Source organism: Bison bison, unplaced genomic scaffold (assembly GCF_000754665.1).
Source record: "Bison bison bison isolate TAMUID 2011002044 unplaced genomic scaffold, Bison_UMD1.0 scf7180017864478, whole genome shotgun sequence".
Taxonomy (NCBI): Eukaryota; Metazoa; Chordata; class Mammalia; order Artiodactyla; family Bovidae; genus Bison; species Bison bison.
Window position 1 is genome coordinate 2,815,879 of NW_011495038.1, and position 5,322 is coordinate 2,821,200.

A 5,322-nucleotide genomic window follows, 5' to 3' on the forward strand; every position below is an offset into this window, starting at 1 on the left:
TATATATATATATATATAACCATGGGATCATACAAATACTAGTACAAATGATCAAATAAACAAATGAGGGAGAATAGACAATTCTTCCAGGCAAAACAACTCAAATAGTCTATATAAATAACCCACCTTTAAGGAGGTAGAAATATAACTTCACACTCACTAAGAGTGGAATGTGCATTGTGACTTTCTTAAAAAGAGTAGATTATGGAAAGGGAACAAAAGAAAAAGGAATAATTGCATAGTGGATAAACTTCACAACACCACTATTAACATCAGCAGTGGTATGAACAAGGCAAAGTCTTTTATTTTCTCTTTGATTCAGCTTCATCACCTAGAAAATGAGAAAAAGAACAGTTTTGGGTTTCCCTGGTGGGTCAATTGGTAAAGAATCTGCCTGCAATGCAGGAGACCTTGGTACTATCCTTGGTTGGGAAGATCACCTGGAGAAGGAAGTGGCAACCCACTCCTGTATTTTTGCCTGGAGAATCCCATGGACAGAGGAGCCTATAGGCTACAGTTCATGGGTTCTCAAGAGTTGGACATGACTGAGCTACTAACACTTTATCTTCAAAGGGTTGCTTTCATAATGAAATTATTTTAATATGTGTAAAGGGCTTAAAAGAAGATCTAAAATACCATATTTTTTCCCCATTATTATTAATGAAGTTACAATTGTATATTCAAGGCCAATTTCAGAGATTCTCTTAAGGAAGCTGAATCTGAGCAGAAGAAATCAAAGAAGTTGTATTCTAGGGAGAATATCACACACACATGCCTCATTTTATTTTCACTTTACTGCCCTTTGCAGAGTTGAGGTTTTTTGTTTGTTTGTTTTACAAATTAAATATTTGTGGCAACCCTGTGCTGTGCAAGTCTGTTGGTGTCACTTTTCCAAGAACATTTGCTCACCTAGTATCTGGTCACATCTTGGCAATTCTCAAAGTCTTTCAAACCTTTTCATTATTTTTAAATTTATCATGGTGATCTTTGATGTTACTACTGCAATTCTTTTGGGGCTCTGCAAACCACACCTGTATGACTATGAACTTAATTGATGAATGCTGTATGTGTTCTGACTGCTCCACAACTGGTTGTTTCTGTGTATCTTTCCCTTTCCATGGGCCTCCCTATTCCCCAAGACACAGCAATATTGACATTAGGTCAATTAATAACCCTACAAAGTCTTCTACATGCTCTAGTGAAAGGACAAATACATGTCTTTCACTTTAAATCAAAAGCTAGAAATGGTTAAGCTTAGTAAGGAAGGCTTGTCAAAAGCTGTTATAGAATGAAAGCTAGGGCTCTTGCACCAAACAGTTAGCCAAATTACGAATGAAGAGAAAATGTTCTTAAAGGAAATTAAAAGTGCTACTCCAGTGAATAAACAGATGATAAATGAAATAGGCTAGTGGTTTGGATAGAAGATAAAACTGAGAGAGTCAATTCCTAGGCAGGTTGATAAGAAGTCTGGGGGTCCCCAAGGAGAGAGGGGTCTGGAATTCTCAAGAGGAAAGGACAAACTTTTTATCCCTCTACATTCCTTAGGATTATATAACAATAATATATCCTTCTTGAGAACAGTCTCAGGAAAAAACCTTCTGGCTAATCCTGTTATCTTAAAATGTAAATTATGGGAGTGGGTCTAGTAAGGTCTTTAAAACCGCCAGACATTCTTTTGATGCACTGTAATAACTAATTAATAGTATATAAGTCCATTGCTAACACTAGTGAGGGGGCACTCTTTCTGCCTCCTTCTGATGTCTATGTCAGAAGCTTTCTCTATATCTTTATACTTTAATAAAAGTTTATTACACAAAAGCTCTGAGCAATCAACCCTCATCTCTGGCCCCAGATTGAATTTTCCTTCTCCAGAGGCCAAGAATCCCAGCGTCTTTCATGGTTCAGCCTCAACCTTTCAAAATCAGGCACAACATTCCCTTAAGCCAAAGCCTAATTCAGAACAAACCCCTAACAATTCAGTTCTATGAAGGCTGAGCTAGATGGGGAAGCTGTAGAAGAAAAGTTCCAAGCTAAGAAAGGTTGGTTCATAAGATTTAAAGAAAGAAGCCATCTACATGAAATAAAAGTTAAAGGCAAAGCAACAAGTGCTGATTTAGAGTTGCAGCAAATTTTCAAGAATATCTATCCAAGTTAATTAATGAAAGTGGCCACACTAAACAATAAATTTTCAATGTAGACAAAACAGTTTTGTTTTGGAAGAAGATTCCATGTAAGACATTCAAAGAGAGGAGAAGCCAATGTCTGGGTTCAAAGCTTTAATAACAGGCTAACAATTGCTATCATAGCTAGCAGCTTCAAGTTCAAGCCAATTATCATTTACCATTCCAAAAGCCTAGTGCTTTTAAAAATTATGCTAACTCTGCTCCGCCTGTGTTCTTTAAATGAAATGACAAAGCCTGGATGACAGCACATCTATTTATATGATTTACTGAATATTTTAAGCCCACTATTGAGGCCAACTCTACAGAAAAAGAAAGACTTCTATATTTCTTCTCCCAGACAGTGCATCTGGCCACCCAAGAGCACTAATAAAAATACAAAATGAGATTCATGTTGTTTTCATGCCTGCTAACACAACACCCACTCTGTGACCCATGGATCAAGAGGCCATTTTAACTTTCAAGTCTTATTATTTAAAAAATGTGTTTCATAATGCTAGCACTGCCATAGGTAGTGATTCCTCCTTTGGATAAATAGGAGCAAATTGAAAACCTTCTGGAAAGGATTTATAAATCTAGATGACATTAAGAATATTCATTGTCATGGGAGTACAACAAAACATCAACATTAACAAGACTTTGGAAGAAGGTTGATTCTTACCTTCCTGGATGACTTTGAGTCGGTTAAAATTTCAGTGGAGGATGTAACTGCTGATGTGGTAGAGATAGCAAGAGAACTACAATCAACTTAAAGATTTATCGAGCATGGCCCCGCCCATCAGAACAAAACCCAGTTACCCCCTCAGTCAGTCCTCTCCCATCAGGAAGCTTCCATAAGCCTCTTATTCTTATCCATCAGAGGACAGACAGAATGAAAACCACAATCACAGAAAACTAATGAAACTAATCACATGGACCAAAGCCTTGTCTAACTCAATGAAACTATGAGCCATGCCATGTAGGGCTACCCAAGATGGACAGGTCATGGTGGAGAGTTCTGACAAAACATGGTCCACTGGAGAAGGGAATGGCAAACCACTTCAGTATTCTTGCCTTGAGAACTCCATGAAGAGGATGAAAAGGCAAAAAGATAGGATACTGAAAGATGAACTCATCTGGTTGGCAGGTGCCCAATACGCTACTGGAGAACAGTGGACAAGTAACTCCAGAAAGAATGAAGAGACAGAGCCAAAGCAAAAAAAAAAAAAGAAGAAGAAAAGAAAAAAGCAAACAAACAAACACCCAGTTATGGTTGTGGTTGGTGATGTAAGTAAAGTCTGATGTTGTAAAGAACAATATTGCATAGGAATGTTAGGTCCTTGAATCAAAGTAAATTGGAAGTGGTCAAACAAGAGATGGCAAGAGTGAACATTGACATTTTAGGAATTGGTGAATTAAAATGGACTGAATGGGTGAATTTAACTCAGATGACCGTTATGTATACTAATATGGACAAGAATCCCTTAGAAGAAATGGAGTAGTGCTTATAGTCAAGAAAAGAGTCCAAAATGCAGTACTTGGGTGCAATCTCAAAACGACAGAATGATCTCTGTTCGTTTCCAAGGCAAACCATTCAATATCACAGTAATCCAAGTCTATGACCCAATCAGTAATGCTGAAGAAGCTGAAGTTGAATGGTTCTATGAAGAACTACAAGTTTTTCTAGAACTAACAACCCCTTTCATTATAGAGGACTGGAAAGATGTCCCTTTCATTATAGGGGACTGCAATGCAACAGTGGGAAGGTAAGAGATATCTGGAGTAACAGAAAATTTGGCCTTGGAGTACAAAATGAAGCAGGCAAAGGCTAATAGAGTTTTGCCAAGAGAACACACTGGTCATAGTAAACACTCTCTTCCAGCAACACATGAGAAGACTCTACACATGGACATCAACAGAGGATCAATATCAGAAGCAGGTTGATTATATTCTTTGCAGCCAAAGATAGAGAAGCTCTCTAAAGGCATCAGAAACAAGACCAGGGGCTGACTTGGCTCAGATCATGAGCTCCTTATGGCCAAATTCACACATAAATTGAAGAAAGTAGGGAAAACCACTGCACCATTCAGGTATGACGTAAATCAAATCCCTTATGATTATACAATGGAAGTGACAAATAGATTTAATGGATTAGATCTGATAGACACAGTGCCTGAAGAACTATGGATGGAGGTTCGTGTCATTGTACAAGAGGCAGTGATCAAGACCATCCCCAAGAAAAGGAAATGCAAAAAGGCAAAATGGTTGTCTGATGAGGGCTTACAAATAGCTAAGGAAAGAAGAGAAGCTAAAGGCAAAGGAGAAAAGGAAAGATATATGCGTTTGAATGCAGAGTTCCAAAGAACAGGAAGGAGAAATAAGAAACCTTTTTCAGCCGTCAGTGCAAAGAAATAGAGAAAAACAATAGAATAGGAAATACTAGAGATTTCTTCAAGAAAATAAGAGATACCCAAGGAAAATTTCTTGCAAAGATGGGCATAATAAAGGACAAAAATGGTATGGACCTGACAGAAGCAGAAGATACTAAAAAGAGGTGGCAAAAATACACAGAAGAACTGTACAAAAAAGATCTTCATGACCCAGATAATCACGATGGTGTGATCACTCACCTAGAGCCAGACATCCTGGAATGTGAAGTCAAGTGGGCCTTAGGAAGCATCACTACGAACAAAGCTAGTGGAAGTGATGGAATTCCAGTTGAGCTATTTCAAATCCTGAAAGATGATGGTATGAAAGTGCTGCACTCAATATGCCAGCAAATTTGGAAAACACAGTGGTGGCCACAGGAGTGGAAAAAGTTAGTTTTCATTCCAGTCCCAAAGAAAGGCAATGTCAAAGAATGTTCAAACTACCACCCAATTACACTCATCTCACACGCTAGCAAGGTAATGCTTAAAATTCTCCAAGCCAGGCTTGAACAGTACATGGACCATGAACTTCCAGATGTTCAAGCTGGATTTAGAAAAGGCAGAGGAGCCAGAGGTCAAATTGGCAACATCCATTGGATCATGGAAAAAGCAAGAGATTCCAGAAAAACAAGTACTTCTGCTTTACTGACTATGCCAAAATCTTTGACTGTGTGGATCACAACAAACTGTGGAAAATTCTGAAAGAGATGGGAATACCAGACCACCTTACCTGC